The sequence below is a fragment of the Lissotriton vulgaris genome, chromosome 7 (assembly GCF_964263255.1).
Source record: "Lissotriton vulgaris chromosome 7, aLisVul1.2, whole genome shotgun sequence".
NCBI classification, from domain to species: domain Eukaryota; kingdom Metazoa; phylum Chordata; class Amphibia; order Caudata; family Salamandridae; genus Lissotriton; species Lissotriton vulgaris.
The window spans coordinates 26,460,941-26,481,302 of NC_141695.1; positions in this window are offsets into that span (position 1 = coordinate 26,460,941).

A 20,362-nucleotide genomic window follows, 5' to 3' on the forward strand; every position below is an offset into this window, starting at 1 on the left:
AACTATGAAATACCTACTTACTAAGTATGTTTGTAACCTAATCTACATGTCAAGCTTTTAACGTTATTGTTCATAAATATGCAATACAGTTGCAAAATAGCTTAGTGATGAATATTCTTCTCCTAAGGTAAGTGGTCCAGCCTCAGGTGTGAGAATGCTGTGCAGATGCTGACATTGTGCTTTTCTGCCTCTTGGATATTGTTGTTGATGGAAAGCATTCACACTAGTTGTTTTTCCATTACATAAAATCTAGGGTCTAAAATGAAATTGAATAAAATTATCCGGCAGTTAAGTAGGTTGAATCCATTTTGCCTAAAAGTGATTTGTCTGAATATGAACTGCAATTAACACAGGGACACAATGAGTAATTATTTTCTAATCGGAGCTCAGGGTGTCCTGCATCAGTGTAATAGAAATAATTAGACAGTGTGGACCACACATTAGTGTAGTTGAAGTAATTTTACAGTGTAGACAACACATCCCTGTAATAGGAGTGATTTTCCAGTATAGACTACACATCCCTGTAATAAGAGTGATTTTACTGCTTAGACCACACATCAGTGTAGTGGGAGTCATCTTACAGTGTGGACTAAACATCAGTGTAGTAGGAGACTATACATCAGTGTAGTAGGAGTGATTTTACAGTGTAGAGAACACATCCGTGTAGTAGGAGTGATTTTACAGAGTGAACTACACATCCCTGTAATAAGAGTGCTTTTACCACGTAGACCACACATCCGTGTAGTGGGAGTGATCTGACAGTGTGGACTACACATCAGTGTAGCACGAGTGATTTTACAGTGTAGAGAACACATCCGTGTAGTAGGAGTGATTTTACAGTGTAGAGAACACATCCGTGTAGTGGGAGTGATCTTACAGTGTGGACTACACATCAGTGTAATAGTGATTTTACAGTGTAGAGAACACATCTTTGTAGTAGGAGTGATTTTACAATGTGGACTATACATCCGTGTAGTAGGAGGGATTTTACAGTGTGAACTTCAGATCCCTATAATAAGAGTGATTTTACCACTTAGACCACACATCCGTGTAGCGGGAGTGATTTTACGATGTAGACTACACATCCGTGTAGTAGGAGTGATTTTACTGTGTAGACCACACATCAGTGTAGTAGGAGTGATATTACAGTGTAGACAATACATCCGTGTAGTAGGAGTGATTTTACAATGTGGACTGCACATCCGTGTAGTGGGAGTGATCTTACATTGTGGACTACACATCCCTGTAATAAGAGTGATTTTACCACGAAGACCCCACATCCGTGTAGTGGGAGTGATCTTACAGTGTGGACTACACATCATTGTAATAGGAGTGATTTTTCAGTGTAGAGAATACATCCGTGTAGTAGGAGTGATTTTACAATGTGGACTACACATCCGTGTAATAAGAGTGATTTTAACGTGTAGACCACACATCAGTGTAGTGGGAGTGATATTACAGTGTAGACTACACATCCGTGTAGTAGGAGTGATTTTACTGTGTGAGCTACACATCGCTGTAATAACAGTGATTTTTTCACGTAGACCACACAACAGTGTAGTGGGAGTGATCTTTCAGTGTGGACTACATATCTGTGTAGTAGGAGTTATTTTACAGAGTGAAATACACATCCCTGTAATAAGAGTGATTTTACCACGTAGACCACACATCCGTGTAGTGGGAGTGATCTGACAGTGTGGACTACACATCAGTGTAGCAGGAGTGATTTTACAGTGTAGAGAACACATCTGTGTAGTAGGACTGAATTTACAGTGTAGAGAACACATCCGTGTAGTAGGAGTGATTTTACAATGTGGACTATACATCCGTGTAGTAGGAGTGATTTTACAGTGTGAACTTCACATCCCTGTAATAAGAGTGATTTTACCACTTAGACCACACATCTGTGTAGTGGGAGTGAATTTACGATGTAGACTACACATCTGTGTAGTAGGAGTGATTTTACTGTGTAGACCACACATCCGTGTAGTAGGAGTAATTATACAATGTGGACTACACATCCGTGTAATAAGAGTGATTTTACTGTGTAGACCACACATCAGTAAACTGGGAGTGATCTTACAGTGTGGACTACACATCATTGTAATAGGAGTGATTTTTCAGTGTAGAGAATACATCCGTGTAGTAGGAGTGATTTTACAATGTGGACTACACATCCGTGTAATAAGAGTGATTTTACTGTGTTTAGACCACACATTAGTGTATTGGGAGTGATATTACAGTGTAGACAACACATCCATGTAGTAGGAGTAATTATACAATGTGGACTACACATCCGTGTAATAAGAGTGATTTTACTGTGTTTAGACCACACATTAGTGTATTGGGAGTGATATTACAGTGTAGAAAACACATCCGTGCAGCAGGAGTGATTTTACAATGTAGACAACACATCCATGTAGTAGGAGTAATTATACAATGTGGACTACACATCCGTGTAATAAGAGTGATTTTACTGTGTAGACCACATCAGTGTACTGGGAGTGATATTACAGTGTGGAATACACATCAGTGTAAATGTAAATGTTTTTGTACTTGTATAGCGCACAGCTACCCGCAGTGGGTTTCCCAGCGCTTTTACGAATACCGCAAGGGAACCCTTCCTGGCTTTCCCTGTGAAGTGTCCACTCCTGGGCACCCCCATGGTGCAGACCAGGCATCCCTTGCATTGTGGGGGCCGTTGTGGCGACTAAGCAAGCTATTGCCCAGAGTTGCAGCGTGGGACCCATGATCAGAATAGGCACTGAGGCGAGAATATCTAGTCAGGGCAATTAATGAGCCCAAGACCCGCCAAGGCAGGAATCGAACGGTGGTCCCTGGCCAGAGCTCTGCATCGAGGTCTGCCTGCTCTAACCATTGAGGCACACTTCTCTAGTGGGAGTGATCTTACATTGTGGACTACACATCAGTGTAATAGTAGTGATTTTACTGTGTTGAGAACCTAATCCGTGTAGTAGAATTGATTTTACAATGTGGACTACACATCCGTGTAATAAGAAGGTTTTTACTGTGTAGACCAAACATCAGTGTATTGGGAGTGATATTACAGTGTAGACAACACATCCGTGTAGCAGGAGTGATTTTACAGTATAGACAACAAATCCGTGAAGTACGAGTGGACTACACATCCATGTAATAAGAGTGATTTTACTGTGTAAACCAAACATCAGTGTAGTGGGAGTGATTTTACTGTGTGAGCTACACATCCCTGTAATAAGAGTGATTTTACTGTGTAAACCAAACATCAGTGTAGTGGGAGTGATTTTCCAGTGTTGACTACACATCCGTGTAGTGGGAGTGATTTTACTGTGTGAGCTACACATCCCTGTAATAAGAGTGATTTTACCACGTAGACCACACAACAGTGTAGTGGGAGTCATCTTACAGTGTGGACTACACATCTGTGTAGTAGGAGTGATTATACAATGTGGACTACACATCCATGTAATAAGAGTGATTTTACTGTGTAGACCACACATCCATGTAGTGGGAGTGATTTGCAGTGTTCAAACATTTTTGTGTAATCCACTGCACTGGCGACCCCTAGAACGTAAATTCTAGTTTGATTTTGTATTACTTGAACACTCTGAAACTGAAGGTGCACACTTCTCTCACTTGGAAGGTATAGCCTATTTCCTAAAATCTATATTACATTTATTTTTCAAGTTTAACTCAAGGGAGCGGGCACCATTCCTGGCAATGGATCATGTTTACCCTTTAGTAAGTGTCCAAAGGTCTTCTTGGAAGTTGGCTGACAGAGATGAAATCTCTTGCCCTGCATCTAAACTTCTGATTGGCTGTTTTCTCTTCTTGAGTGTATTTGCCAAAGTTTGACAGCAACAAATCACCCAGTTAGCCGTGCGACTGACTTTGGGGTCTGTTAAACCATGTTGCACTTCTTGCTATTGTGCACAAAGTCAAAAGCCCCACGGTATTGCCTTCATTCAACCCTATCTCTTTAACGACCTGCACCAACTCACAGACACTTTGTTAGACTGATAACCTTTCAAGGTATATGACTGTACAAAATCACATCTGGGCTGCGTAAATTATCTCGAGAAAACCAAACCCAGAATTTGGCCCAGGGATATGAATTTCAGAGTGTGCTGTGGAATCCTGTGTCTTTGTTATTTTGTGCATTGACCAAAAAATGCAGTGGTACTAGGGTCACCCCTCATACGCAAGTTTTTCTCAGTCTCATTTTGCAATAAGGCATTTGCATTTTGTTACAAATCAATATTTAAGGGACTTGTATAATTGTCTCAGGCTAGGGTGGGGTGGAAATGCCTTAAACAGACTATCTCCAAGCACCCATATTGGGCTTATGGGGTATTCTGCTTGCTAACAGTGTAATGATTGATATGACCCCTGTACTGCATTTAGATGACCTATACAGTATTGTTCCCTATAAAAAAAACTATTATGGATTAATCAGGCCTTGAGATTTGTTTCCTTGTTTTAGCCGTTTCCATTTCTTCTCTTTCTCCCCCAAATCTATTTTAACTTGTTTTTTTTACAGCTTTACTTTTGTATGTAACTTTGTTATGAGTTATTGAAAGCAATAGAGTGAATATAAAGTAAGCTAAATAATGTGGTTTTCTACTTTAGAGACTAGTACAATTATTGCTGTTCTTACTAGTGATTCACTGGTACTGGGAGGAAACAAAGTGAATTTGTGCAGGGACAGTTGGTGGGTGGGCATTTGTTGTGATGGCTCTGAAACCCATGTCCATGCCAACAGATAGTGACATCCTCATTTACAAAGCATGACTCTCTGTCTTTCAGACTTTTAACAACTATGGGGGGTAAAGTACATACAAACAATCGTCAGCAAGAACATCGAAAAGATAAAGATAGGTAATATACTTAAAATAATCTTTTTTAAAAAACAGTGTGGTGGTTCAGAATGTTCATGGATATTTCAATGTGACTCATTCACAACAAACTCTTTGCACGTGTATTTGCTGCGATGATTCCACCTCCCTCCATGTCCTGCTCTTTGGGTCCCTCTTCTGCTCTCTCCCCCCTCTGATCCCTCCTCCCATCTCTTGCTCTCTTTTTTCCTCTTATTGTCTCTTTCCTTCTCCTTTCCTCTCCTGCTTTCTTTTCCCCGCTCCTGCTCTTTTCCCATTCTTCCGCTCTCTCTCCCCCTGTCCTGTTCTCCCCTCCCATCTCTTGCTCTCTTTTTCCTCTTATTGTCTCCTTCCTTTTCCTTCTCTCGCCCACTCTCTCTTCCACTCTCATGCTCTCTCTTTCCCTCTTCTGCTCTCTCTTCACACCTTCTGCCTTCTCTTGTCCCTCTACTGTTCCCTGTTTTCCTTCCCTGTTCTCTCCTTTCTTCTCCAGCTCCATTTCCCTCTCCTGCTCTCTCTTTTCCCCTTTCCTGCCCTTTCTTCTCATCTCGTGCCCTCTCCTCCCTTCTCTTACTCTCTCTTCCCTGTTCCTGTGCTCTCCTTCCCTTTACTGCACTCTCCTTCTCTTTTCCAGTGGACTAATGCATCCACTGTAGGGGTCTTTGTTCGACCTCATGGTCGCAGTTTCATATCCTGGAGGGTCCACTAAGCCTTTCATCCTTCTAAGGTCGATAACATGAGTACCATTGAGTTGGGTATCTGTTATTCTGTGCCTAGATACCAATCTGGTGCACGTGAGCTTTACAAATTCATATGTAATATTTATGTTATGTTTTATCCTTCTCCTGCTCTCTCTTCTACTCCCCTGCTCTCATTTATTGCTCTCTCCCTCTCTCCTGTCTTGTTTCCCTCTCCTGCTCTCTTCCCCTCTACTGCTCCTTTTACCATCTTGATATTTTCCCCTCTCCTTGTACATGGGCTCGTATGCTCTCTTACCCTCTCCTGCTCTCTTCTCCTCTCCTGCTTACCCTTCCCCTCTCCTGCTCTATCCCCCTCTCCTGCTTTTTCCCATTTAATGCTTCCTCTTCCCCCCACTGATGTCTCTTTTCCTCTACTGCTCTCTTCCCCTCTCCTGATCTCACTTCTACTCTCCTGCACCCGCTTTCCCTTCTCCTGCTCTCTTCCCCTTTTCTGCTCTCTCCCCCTCTCCTGCTTTCTTTCCCTCTACTGATGTCTCTTCTCCTCTCCTGCTCTCTTCCCCGTCTTCTGCTCTCTCTCCCCTCTCCTGCTCTCTCATCCCATCTCCTGCTCTCTGTTTTCTTCTCATTCTCTTTCCATCTCCTTCCCTCTCGTGCTCTCTCTTCCCCTCTAAGACTATCTCTTTCCCTCTCCTGCCCAGTCTTCCGCTGTCCTGCTCTCTTTTGCTTTCTCCTGCTCTCTCTTTCTTGTTCCTGCTCTCCCTTCCCCTCTCCTAATCTCTCTTCCCCTATACTGTTCTCTCTTTTCCTCTCCCACTCTCTCTTCCCTTTTCCTGCTGTCTCTTTCCCTCTCCTGCTCTGTCCTTCCTTCTCCTACTCTCCCTTTTCATATACTGCTCTCTCCTGCCTTCTCCTGCTCTTTCTCTGTCTTTCCCCTTTCCTGCCCCCTCTTCCCCTCCCCTTCCATCTGCTACTCTCTCTTCCCTGTGCCTGGGCTCTCCTTCCCTTTCCTGCGCTCACATTCTCCTTCTTTCCAGTGGACTAATGCATCCTCCGTAGGGGCCTGTGTTCGATCTCACGGTCACAGGTTCCTATCCTGGAAGGTCCACTCAGCCTTTCATCCTTCTGAGCTTGATAAAATTAGTACCATTGAGTTGGGTAACAATAATCATCTGTTATTCAGCACCTAGATACCCTTCTGGGTGAACTTGCACCATATAAATACATATGTTATGTTTGTTATGATTTGTTCTGTTCCCGTCTCATGCTCCCTCTTCCCCCTCCAGTTCTCTCTTCCCTTCTCCTGTTGTCTCTTTCCTTCTCCTGCTTTCTCTTCCACTTAACTCCCATACTCTCCTTTTGCGCTCTCTCCCCTCTGCTGCCCTGTTTCCCTCGTATGCTTTCTTCCCCTTTCTTGCTCTCTCCTTCCTTTTACTGCTCTGTCTTCCCCTCTCTTTCTCTCTCTCTATTTCCCCTCCTCTCTCTTCCCCTCTCCTCTTCTCTCTTTTCCTCATATGCTCTCTGCTTCCCTCTTCCACTCTATCCTTCCCTCTACTGCTCTCTCCTTGCCTCTCCTGCTCTCTCTTCTCCCTCTTTGCTATCTCTTGCCCCGCTTGTGCTCTCTCTTCCCCTCTGTTCCTCTCGCTTCCCCTCTCTTGCTCTCTTGTCCCCATCTCTTGCTCTCTTTTCTCCCTCTCTTGCTCTCTCTTCTCCCTCCCTTGCTCTCTCTTCCCCCTCTCTTGCTCTCTGTTCTCCATCTCTTGCTCTCATATTCTCCCTCTCCAGTTCTCTCTTCCCTTCTTCTGTTGTCTCTTTCCTTCTCATGCTCTGCCTTCCATTCAACTCCTGTACTCTCCTTTTGTGCTCTCTTCCTCTTTACTGCCCTGTTTCCCTCTCATGCTTTCTTCTCCTTTCTTGCTCTCTTCTTCCTACTCTGTCTTCCCCTCTCTTTCTCTCTCCCCATTTCCCCTCCTCTCTATTCCCCTCTCCTGTCCTCTCTTTCCCTCACATGCTTTCTCCTTCCCTTTACCAATAGTTCCTTCCCTTTCCTGCTCTCTATTCCCCCTGTCTTGCTCTCTCTTCCCGCTTCCCGTCTCTTGCTCCCTCTTCGCCTCTCCTGCTCTCTCGTCTCCCTCTTCTTCTCTCTCCCCCCTCTCTTGTACTGTCTTATCACTCTATTGCCCTCTTCCCCCTCTCTTGCTCTCTCGTACCCTCTCTGTCTCTCCCCTCCCCTCTCGCTCTTTCTTCTCCCTCTCTTGCCCCTTCCTCCCCCTCTCTTGCTCTCTCTTCTCCCTCCCTTGCTCTCTCTTCTCCTTCTCTTGCTCTCTCTCCCATCTCTTGCTCTCTCTTCCCTCTCTCTTACTCTCTCTTCTCCAGCTCTTTCTCTTTTTCACCTCTCTTGCTCCCTCTTCCCCTCTCTTGCTCTCTCTTCTCCCTCTCTTGCTCTCTCTTCTCCCTCTATTGTTCTCTCTCCCCTCTCTTGCTCTCTCTTCTCCCTCTATTGTTCTCTCTCCCCTCTCTTGCTCTCTCTTCTCCCTCTCTCGCTCTCTCTTCCCCCTCTCTTGCCCCTTCTCCCCCTCTCTTGCCCCTTCTCCCCCCTCTCTTGCTTTCTCTTCTCCCTCTCTTGCTCTCTCCTCTCTCTCCCTTGCTCTCTCCTCTCCCTCTCTTGCTCTCTCTCCCCCTCTCTTGCTCTCCCTTCCCCCTCTCTTGCTCTCTCTTATCCCTCTCTTTCTCTTTCTCCCCCTCTTGCTCCCTCTTCCCCTCTCTTGCTCTCTCTTCTCCCTCTCTTGCTCTCTCTTCTCTCTCCCTTGCTCTCTCCTCTCCCTCTCTTGCTCTCTCCCCCTCTCTTGCTCTCCCTTCCCCCTCTCTTGCTCTCTCTTATCCCTCTCTTTCTCCCCCTCTTGCTCCCTCTTCCCCTCTCTTGCTCTCTCTTCTCCTTCTCTTGCTCTCTCTTCACCTCTAACTAAAAAGCTGATTCCTCATGACCATCTGAAATGTGTGGTCATTGCTTAAGTACTTTCACACATGACTACTACAATGGCCTCTATCTCAGTCTGCAAGGCAACACTATGCGAAAAATTGCAGACTGTACAAATCTCTCCAGCCAGAATGCTCACAAATCTACCTAAATTCATCCACTACCCCAGTATTGAATGATCTTCACTGGCTTCCAGTGAGAAAGCGAGCTGCTTTAAAAACTATGTATTGCACTGGCCAGGACAGGTCCTGAGTACTTGAAAAAGAAATTCTGCTGGTATATTCCCATCAGACCCCTCCGATCCAGCCTGGCAAAAACAGTTGTTGTGCCTCGCCACAGATTGCCTATCTGGGGTGGCAGAGGCTTTGTGAATAATACCACACTCCTCTGGAATGAACTTCCTCTTGATCTATAAAGTGCCCCCACTCTTATCTTCAGGAAAATGTTAAAAGCGTAGCTCTTCTGTACATTACAAAAACTGTGTGGGTCAGGAGCTCCCTTCCCTTAAATGTGTGCACATTCAAGTTGAAATAAGATGTTTCTCCTCTATTGTTAATCAAATAACTTCAATATTAATCTTTATTCATAAATGTCTTCCTTTTTAGGAAACTTTTTCAAGCATCTTATATTCTCAGATGCAGAAACATTTTATTGCAGTATCATTTATACCTAATGCATTTCAGGTCGCACTAGACCCTTCTTCAGAGGTTTTGAAAACGCTTCAACTTCTGCTTTCGCGAAGAGAGCACGAGGAACCCTTTACATTAATGGTTACTCCCACAGTACACTGATGTGATGTAAATAAAACACTGTACATGGCAAATAGTTCAGCATCCTATCGTGCTCAGATCAGTGCCAAGACACCTTAGGGCATTAGCATGCTTTCCAAAAACCAAAATTAAATCAAATCAAAATCAATGCCCTCTCCCTCTCTCTCCTGCTCTCTCCTTTTGTCTCCTGCTCTCTCTTCCCTTCTCCTGCTCTATACCCCTCTGCTGCTGACCTTCCCTCTAAAGCTCTCTCCTTCCCTTTCCTGCTCTCTCTCTTCCCCACTTCTGGTCTCTCTTCCTCTCTGCTGCTTTTTCTCTTCCCCTCCTCTGCTCTCTCTTCCTCTCTCCTGTTCTCTTTTTCCCTCTTCTGCTTTCTCCTTCCTTCTCCTGCTCTCTGGTTCCTTCTCCTTCTCTTTCTTTCCCTCTACTACTCTCTCATTCCATCTCTTGCTCTCTCTTCCCCTCTCATCCTCTCTCTTCACCTTCCTTTTCTCTCTTCCCCTCTCCTGCTCTCTTTCTCTCTACGGCTCTCTCTTCTTCTCTCCTGTTATTTTCCCCTTTCCTGTTCACTCCTTTCCTCTCAAGCTCTCTCTTCTCCTCTCCTGCTCTTTTCCCTTCTCCTGTTCTTTCCTTTCCTCTTAAGCTCTCTCTTCTCCTCTCCTGCTCTCTCGTCTCCTCTCCTGCTTTGCTTTCTCAACCCCCTAGTCTTTTTTCCCTCTCACACTCGCTCTCTCCCTCCCTCCTTTGCTCTCTCCCTCCCTGTCCCCTTCTTTCCTCCCCTTCCCGACTTGTTTCCACTCTTCTCTCTCTCTTCCTCTGTCTGTTATCTCTTCCCCTCTCCTGTTCTCTCTTCTCCTTTCCTTATCTCCCTACTCTTATTTTGCCCTCTCTCTCCCTCTCCTGCTCTCTTGTCTACTCTCCTGCTCTCTTGTCCACTCTCCTGCTCTCTCTCTTCCCCTCTCCTACTATATCTTCCCCTCTCCTGGTCTATCTTCTCCTTTCCTTATCTCTCTACTCTTCTCCTGCCCTCTCTCTTCCCCTCTCCTGCTCTCTCTTCCCCTCTCCTACTAACTCTTCCCCTCTCCTGGTCTCTCTTACCCTCTCCTGCTCTCGCCTCCCTCCCCTGCTCTTTCCTTCACTCTCCTGCTCTCTCCATCTTTCTCTTACGCTCTCTCTATCCCCTTCTCCTGCTTTCTCTCTTCAGAAGAGTGGAATAGAGATAGCAGGAGAGGGGAAGAGAGAGCAGTGTAAGGGCAGAAGGAGTAGCAGAGGAGGAGGAGAGAGAGGAAGGAAAAAGCACCTGAGGGTTAGAAACAAGATAGGGAAGTGGAGACCGGGACATGGTGGGCAAGAGATTTCTCTTCCCCTCTCCTGTTCTCTCTCTTCCTCTTTTCTGCTCTCTCTTCCCCTTTCCTGCTCTCTCTTCCCCTTTCCTGCTCTCTCTTCCCCTCTCTTGCTCTCTCTCCCCCTCTCCTGCTATCTCTTCCCCTCTCCTTGGCTCTCTTCCCCTCTCCTACTCTCCGCTTCACTCTCCTGTCTTCTCCTCCCCTCTGCTGCTTTCTTTTCTCCTCTCTATCTCACTCTTCCCCTCACCTGCCCTCTATTTCCCCTTATCTGTTTCACTCTTGTACTCTCTTTCTCTCACACCCTGTGCCACTCTCTACTTCCCTGTCCTGCTTCCTCCAACCCTCAGGTGCTTTTTCCTTCTTCTTCTCTGATGCCCTCTTTTTCTCCCACCTGCTCTCTCTTTTCCTTGTCTGCTCTCTTCCCCTTTCCTGATTTCACTTCCCCTCTCTTGCTCTTTACTTCTCTCTCCTTCTCTCTTTGCCCCTCATGATTTCTCTTCTCCTCTCTCTCTATCCACATCTCCTTTTTTCTCTCTTCCCCTCTAATGCTCTCTCTCTTCCCCTCTCCTGCTCTCTCTACCCCTCTTCTGGTCTCCCTTTCCCTCTCGGGCTCTCTCCTTCCCTCTCTTGCTCTCTCTTTCCCTTTCTTGCTATCTGTTTCCCCTCTCCTTGTCTCTCTTCCCCTCTCTGCTCTACTGCTCTCTCTTCCCCTGTCTAGTTCTCTCTTCCCCTTGATTGCTATCTCTTTCTCCTCTCTTTGTCTCTCTTCCCCTCCTTTGCTCTCTCCTTCACTCTCCTGTCCTCATCTTCCCTTGTCATATGGATACTTCGTTACATATATTGCGTTAAGTTAGCATGAGTGCATTACATGTTTAAACAGCCTTTTTTCCTTCGGCTTCAGTTTTGCACACAACACATACTTGTTGTTGTCGCTTTCACCCTAGAAGCGGTGAGGTGGTTTATTTGAGAATAATATGTTATTTCTATGCTATCAGCTTTGCCTGGTACACTTGGTACAACTGTCTGCACACTGAGAGCTGCACACTCTAAAATTAACCTAACACAAGGTTACTGGGAGGCCTGATCCTCGCACCACATTAGACATAACACAAATAATGTTGATGCCAACATTTTGGGCTCTACGCGGGTTTAAGATAGAGTTACACGGAATGAACGTAGACACTTGGTGCTGCGCATGAAGAGAGCTGGTAGCTGTTGATGTGATCTGCTCCTACTGACATTGAGAGGTATGGGGCCGCCCTGCTAAAGCCCGAATGAGACCTTCTTAGATATAAAATAATATGCTAGATAGGGTGCGTGAAATATAGGTGATATAGATTTCTATAGAATTTGCATTATAACATGCTAGCACCTTTTGCTTACTATGGATTAGTGACTATGCTGCTGACTCTGATTTTTATAATCTGCATTTTGGTATTATACAAGATACTGCGTTTGAGAACTTTGCATTGAATAATAAATATTTCAAACTTGCACTTGTGTTCTTTGACTCTCAGTTTTGGTTTGAAATGATTATATAACGAAAGAGTGTTCATGTGTTCCACGATTCCTGAGGTATTCTAAAGTTCATGTTCTGGTTTGTCTAAGACATGGATCATTCCATAATGATCCATGAGACACTGTAGCTAGCTAGGTAAGGGGATTTCTGACACTGAGATGAGTTTTGGATCATCCTAACTCACTGAGGTTCTAGATCTCTATGCACAGTTCTGTGGGAGAACGGAAACCCTGCTACATGGCGCCCAACGTTTTGGTTGGCCTTAAAACATGACACTCGAGTAGTATATCATTCATACCTTGACACCTTCATTCCCGTTTCCGGTAAACGGTGGTGTCGGAATAACCTACCTATTTTTTAAATAGGTCTTTTCAAGCTTGAATTCTTCTAAAAACGGTTTCTTTGAATTACTACCCAGTTGTGCTACAAACTGCTCTTTGTCTCTTTTCACTTCCTGTGCTAACATGGCCGTGGACATAGCGCAGCATAGCCGCGTCGCGGATCGCGACCACTTGCGGGCATATAATGTACCTGCGGAAGGCTTGGCTGTGGTTCTAGTGGTGAGTGCGGAACATGCGTACCCGTACGAATTGTTTTATTCCTGGGTGACATTTCCGGCAGTGGACGCTAATTCGGGTGTCTTCCATTCATACACTGCCTCGGATGTACCGGCGGCTTATGCTCCGTACAGGGCACTGGAAGTACCTATTGACGCTTGGCAGCACGGAGTTTGGTTTGGTGGCGCCCTACCCCATTCTTTAACGGCTCCGAGGTTAGGTCCTTTGTCCATTCCGGGCACAAATTGGCCCGCTTTGGGTGGATTTACTCCTCATCCTAATCGCGCCACTTGTAATGTGGGTGACCTGCGGCGTCTTCGTGATGTCGCGGTTGGAGTGATTAGAGCGCTTGTTCATTACATTGGTCGTAATATTCATGGCGCAGTCCCCGCAGGGGCGCAGCTTCGGGCAGAACAGGCTGGTTTGAAAATCAGTCCTGTCTTGGTGAATTCCGTTATGGGCAGAAAGCCAGAGAATAAAGATGATTTTCCTTACTGGCTTGCCGAGAAATTCGACCAGCTGGAGGCTGTGTTTCCTAATACGACTCCGGGTGAAAAACACCGGATTCTTACGCTTAGTTTACCGAAAGATTTAGCTCCTGAACTTGCTGACTGTGAAACATGGGGTAAGACTTTTGCAGCGGTTTACTCGAGGTGCTATGGCACCCCGTCTGTGTCAAACCTTTCTGCGGTCCTTAAACGTGTTCAGGATGATCACGGACCAGAGTCGGCGGTTGAATTGGGTATGCGCCTGAGCGGCTCGTTTGAGACGGCTTGCGGTCTTATCCTTGCAAATGTCAAGGGGGATGCAGTGAACTTTCAGGTGGCCAATGCTCTGGCGTTAATTCCCGATGCCGAGAAACCCCGTCAGCTGGCAAGAATTATTGTGGCGGCTTATTGAATGGTTGGCCGCACTTCTAAGGGTTTAAAAGCTTTTTCTGAAAAAGAGAAGAAGCAGCCCCAGGGACAGTCTTCGGAGACGGGTGGACAACCCAAGTCCAAAAAACAAAATTGGCCTAAAAAGCAAAATCGGGGTAAGCAACAACAACAGCAGACAGAGGTTTCTAGTCCTACGCCTTCGCAGCCTGCGCAGTCAGATCGAGTTTATGATTTGCGCGATCGCGCGACGATTAAATCGCCTGAGAGGTTTCAGGCTTCTGACCAACGCTCTCCTCGTTCCTTTCAGGACTCATCGGCTCCGTCAACCGGTGGTGGAGGGGGCGGCAGGGGCAGGGGTGGTCAGCAAGGATGTGGCCAGCCCCGCACGCGAAGTGAAGGGGATCGGCGGGACGACTCTACGCCAAAGAGACCGCAGTTTGCCAAGAAGAAAGTCGCAGCCTTAACGGCGCATCGATATGCCCCAGATAGTGAGAACGCGGCTTCGGAATCTGACGTGGGCTCTGACCTTGCTGGACAGCGCGGCGGAGATTACCATAGTGAGAGAGGCCCTCCGTCCACTGTTGAAGGTGACAGCGACTGAGACTTTTATTGTGATTGAAACGGCTGATACACATGTTGCTCCCCCTGAAAGACTTTTTGAAATTGTCCTGTTAATTGAAGGTGACATGCAGCGAACTGTAAAAGGGGTATTTTGGGAAAATCTTTCGGATACATATGACATTTTGCTTTCGGAGGCTGACTGGCCCCCACCTTTTGTTCTCGCAGCTCCGCGAGGGGAGGAGGTGATCCTCCCCAGTTTCGCGCACACTGTATCGAGAGTGGAAGCGCTGCATTTTGCAGAAGAGTGGGCTCTGGCGCTTGCGCCGGCTGTGTACCGAAATCAGTGTGGCTGGGATAAATTGTCCCCTAGCCATGAGATTCCTTTACGGTCACAGCCGCAGCCACAACCCCAGTATCCCATACGGCGTGAAGCTAAAGCTTCGGTCGCGGCTATCCTTGAACAATTGGAATATCAAGGTGTAATTGAAACGTGTGTGTCACCAATGAATAATCCCCTTTTTACTGTAAACAAGCCGGACGGCTCATATCGTCTGGTTTTGGATTACCGGCATTTAAACTCGCATTGCCGTAACTGTGCAGTACAGAATACTCACGGCTCTGCCCTAGTGAATAGTCTTGAGCGTAAACGGTTTAAAACCACGCTTGACATTTCCAATGGTTTTTATGCACACAGATTAGATGGTCTAAGTTCCCAATGGACCAGTTTTACGTGCGGCGGCGTACAAAGAATGTTTAAACGACTCCCAATGGGCTATAAGAATAGTCCTGGAGTGTTTTCAGCACGCATAGTCTCTCTTTTGGAGAGTTTCGATCCAGTTGCATGTTCGTATGTGGATGACATTTATCTCACAGACGACGAACTTTGGGTGCATCTGTGTCGAGTAAACAGCATAATTTGTAACTTTGCAGACATGGGTTACAAGTTTAACTTTGCAAAATCACACATTGCGGAGTACACAGTGTTGTTTCTGGGTTATGAACTTAACCACGAAGGAAAGGGGTTGGCTCCTCAATTCCTGGAGAAATGCGCGCAGTTGCGCTCTCCGACAACGCTGAAAAAATTACAGTCTTTACTGGGTTTTTTAAATTTCGGGAGGACATACATTCCGGAATATGCCCAGCGTATCAAGCCTTTATATGCCTTGGTACAACCATCTTTTTCCAAATCATGCTGGCTGCCTGAGCATTCAGCCATTCTGCAGTCTTTGCAGGCTGATATGCTTGCTTCTGACTACTTACAGACCCGTGATAACCAGACCAACCTGGTGATAAGAATTATCCCTGGGACGGTGGGTTTCACGTACCTGACTTTTAATGAGGGGGATACTGTACCTATTGCTTACAAGTCACACTTGTACACTTCGGCTGAACTGCGTTTTTCCACTGTGGAGAAAGTTTTAACGGCTGTGCAGATGGCAATTCTTAAAGAACGTGCCCTGTCGCAGGAAAAGCGCATGTTGGTTGTTACCCCGTGTCCTGCCTTGGAGGCGGTCACGAAAGCCAGTGTACCGAATTCTAAAGCTTTGCACCCTCGGTGGATTCAGTGGGCTACATCCTTGACATCTCAGGATGTCACGTTCATTTTTGACGCCACTTTACGGTCGCAGGAGTATTTACAGTATGAATTTGTTCATCCTGCTCCTTTAGCAATGCGGCCGTTGGAGGATTTCCACTGTATCATTTACACGGATGGTTCGGCGCAGGTTGCGCATGGCTCTAAACATGCCTACGTTTCCGCTTGCGCCATTGTGGTCGGTGCCATGGTGAACGATGAGTTCAAGTCCAGTGTCGTACACACGCAAACACTAGGAGACTGCACCGCACAATTAGCAGAGCTCCGTGCTCTTATGCTCGCATTGGAGTACGCTGATCCTAGTGTGACGACTTTAATCGTAAGTGATTCTTACTACTGTGTCCAGTCTTACAATGAGAACTTGTTCTTTTGGATTCAGAATGATTTTCATGATTCCAAGGGTAGCACAATAAAACATAAAATGATCTGGGTCCGAGTGGCGGAACTTAAAGAGAAACTGCCGCTCGTGTTTGTGATTCATACTCTTGGCCACCAGCGCGTGGGGGTCCACGCTGTTGGCAACTCGCTTGCTGATGAAGCAGCGAAGTCAGCGGTATCAAAATACTTAGTTGCAGCAGTCACGAGGTCCAAAAGCAAAATAGATGATAACATCTTGGCGGCTGTTGCTGCCACGGAGAAGGGAGGTAAATATCCTGCGGGGTTCCCTTCGAAGTACACATACCACTTAAGTCCCGATAAGGTTCCTTATGTGAAAATTCCTGAAGTTGGAGAGCGTCTAGTTCCCAACTCGGATCGCAGAGCTTCTCTGATTACAGCGGCTCATGAAGGTGTGGCGTCTGCGCATGCGGGCGTCTCAGCCACTGTATCTCAGCTACAACAGAGGTTCTGGTGGCGGGGACTGTACAAACAGACGCGCGATTATGTCCTTATGTGTGACATTTGTCAGCAGATCAAGCCTTCTACTGCTGCGCGTCCGCCTCAGACACAGTTGTACATCTCTAATAAACCACTTGGTTGTGTTTATTTGGATCACTGCGGTCCTTTTTCTTCTGATACTGCGTATAAATACATCTTAGTAGCAGTTGATTCATGCACACGCTTTGTATGGGTATGGCCGCATCGAAGCGCTGATTCGCGAACTGTCATTAAGGATTTGCGTGTCTTTGTGGGAATCTTTGCTTGTGGTGCTTTCCATTCGGACCAGGGTCCGGCTTTTGCCTCTAAGGCATTTAAGGATGCTATGGTTTCGTTGGGAGTACAGGTGAAGTTTTCAAGTCCCTACAGGCCTGAGGGCAATTCTGTAGTAGAAAGAATGAACCGCGACTTAAAGCAATCTTTGACAGCCCGTGTTATAGGCACTGGTAGAAACTGGCTGACCCACCTCTATGGCGTGCAGCGTGCGCTTAATAATCTCCCTAGAAGGTCTCTGGGTGGGCGGACCCCATACGAAATGCTCTTTGGTATCAAGATGTACGTCCCTGACCTTGATGGTGCAGACTGCCAGGCCCAGGCCGCGGCCTTTGACGTAGATGAACATTGCAATGTTTTACAGGATCTACAAAAGACCAGAGACAGTCTTGCAAAGGAACACTTGCCCTCCACGTCGGATGATGCGTTGCAGATCCAGGTAGTTGGCTGGCTACCCCAAGTTGGAGAACTGGTTCGAGAGAAGATCGATAACAAGAAAGAGTTTGGTCCCTCATATCGAGCGCCGGTTCGGGTCCTTGGAGTGAAGGGCACAAGAACAGTCATTTTACCACCACTTCCAGGTCGTAAAGAAAACAGATTTATTTCTATTGACAATGTCAAGACACACAGGGTGGCCGATTCTTCATAGCATGACACCGGCTGTATCCTGTCCTTCCATGGTGAGGCACTCTGTGCTGGCTATTACATCTGGTGCAGATCCGGAGGTGTCCCTCGAGATGCCTGCCATATCCAGTCCTTTATTAAATACTATTCCTGTTACTAACATTGATGAGGTGACCTATGCAGATCCTGCTGATTTATCTATGTCCGATTTACATGCTCGTTTGGCTAACCAATCCAGATTCTCTTTTGACTCTGATTCGGAACTTTCAAAGAAACCATCGACTATTGCAAAATATGCCACGTTGTTTAAAAAACATTTTTTAATTCCACCTTGGACATACATTTGGCTGATACTATTTTCATTTTATCTTTTTATGTCAATTGGTTTTGTGTTTTATTTTTTCCGCCTGATCGATGGCCATTATGTGAAAGAAAGAACAGGAATTCGGTACCTTAATGGAACATTGGCCCCTCTTTCCTCCTCACATTCAGCACACAGACTAAAGAGAGACTTACATTCAGTAGAGATTACTGCTTGGCCTGTCCTTGATGGGATTGTGTGGGATGCGGTTAGGTTTCAGATACATGGCCCCACAGAAGTTATTAATGTTCCTAATGTGCTTAGAGTAAACATGGGAGATGTGATCAAGCAGAATATTCGTTCTGATGATTGGGATCTTCAGGCCGTAGAAGCATTGTTCTCTGATTTGAAATATGCGGCCTTCGATGCTGAGGATTTATACTTGGATTCTGTTAATTATGGTGATTTGTTTTGCTATCAACATTATGGGAATCATTTCTTACACAAAACGAGTTCCGTGAGGGTTCCGGTAAACTACACACAGTGGGAACATTGTACTGCGCCTTTGCAAGGGAGCTCGAGTACATTTCTGGGAAAATACTTATATTTTACAGATTTTAATCAATCAAATCCTGAGTCGTTTTATTTTAAAGTGGAACAGAAATTCATGTCCAAAGTCAGACTTACCGATACAAAATTGCTGTATTCAAAGTCCTTTCTTGACAGGTTAGCTGTAGAGGGCTATGAGTTATGGAAGGAAGCTATTGACCTTAAATCGGTTTGGGGTACCAAAGATTGGCAGGTACAAGGCACTGAGGCTTTGCATCGTGCATGTCTCATCCCGAATCACATGTTGTTTTTAAATTCTACTATTTCCCAGACAACATGTTTTGGATTGGCTACATCTAAAAAATTAAATGCACCAACCATCCCTGATTTGGAAGAATATTCAGGTTGGAATAATTTCACTACATTATCTATAAGTGAGATGCGAGACCTATTGCACAATTCCTCCTTTAATATTTCCAGTTTTGATCCAGATGGGTGGCTTTTGTGGCAAAGAAGCTCTGATTCTTGCCAACGTCGTTTTTTGGGTTTGTCTGAAGGTTTTAAACACATCAGGCCGGATCCCCGTTTTGAAACAGATCACACAGTTTCTACTTATTCAGTAGGCAAATTGTGTCAGACCTGGTTGCAACATTTCACTTTGGCTGCAGTAAAACTGCATCTGTCACGTTTGAATGAGAATATAGACCTGAATGATTTTATAAAAGGCCCGGCTAGGGGTAGATCTAAACGCTTTATTTATGCTGTTTACAATGAAATTTGGAAATTTTCACAAGTTGAGGCAGCTAAACGCCTGAGGGCTATTGATCAAGCAAATTTGGAAAAAGTGCTTGCAGTGGTCGATAACAGTATTAACATGCTTTCTTCCAGAATTTACACATTGGATAATATTGTTTCTTCTGTTGTTGATATTGTACATGATGAAGTGTCCACGTTATACCATGGTCAGAATCAATTGCGTTCTGTAATGCAGTTTGCCTGGACCCTACAGACACTTAAGGCTGGTCGAGTTCCCTGGACCTCATTGAACGTTTCATTTCTTTTCGCCCCTTTTAATCTGACTGAAAAACAGCGCATGCTTTCAATGCGTGATGCATCATTTTCTATGTTACATATTGAGAAGCTAGAATCCTTGCCTTTCTCTGTTGCTGAAACCACTACTGCCACGTGGCTTATTCATGGTTTAATTACATTACCATTTCCTTTATATAAATTTACTAACTGTATGCGGTATATTGCTATAGGACGATATGAACCACTAGGCAATGCATTCCTACATGAGGCATGGTCATTACCATACACATACAGATGTCTGAAGGATGGAAAATAAGTGAATCTTAATGGTGAGGAATGCACACAGTCACCTGACCATTCATTAATATGCAGACACATTCAGTTACACGGTTCTTGTAATCAGGACCGCCCAAATTTAGCATGTGTTTTAAAGGGCACGCCAGTTCCAGCAGTGGTTCCCACATTCACATTATTAGCTAATGGTAGTTATTTGCTTTTAAACAACGAATTATGTTGTGGTTTATTAATTGGTGTGGCTTATGTGGTAACTGTATCAGAGCGTGTGGTGTGCTGCAAGAATGTTCTATACCCACCCACGCATGGGTCTTCAGATGTCTCCATCTGGCCACGGATTCCAACCTTGGAAGCAAAATTCAATGGTTTAAGCAGAATAAGGGCCCTTTTGTCTCAAAAACAAGTGACCCTGAGTTCGGCCCGGGAAACTTATGTCCTTCACATAGCTAACACCCGCACAGAGGTGCAGGCGCTTTTAAATACTGATTTGCCGTTTCATTTCTGCGAGCTGGTACACCAGATTTTTAATGCTTCTTCAACGACTGGGCTTGCACATTTTTTTAAATTAGTAAGCAGTGGCCTCGTGACTACGTTTGAAAAAGTTTTTGGTATCATTCCCACGTTTTTCCACACTATTTT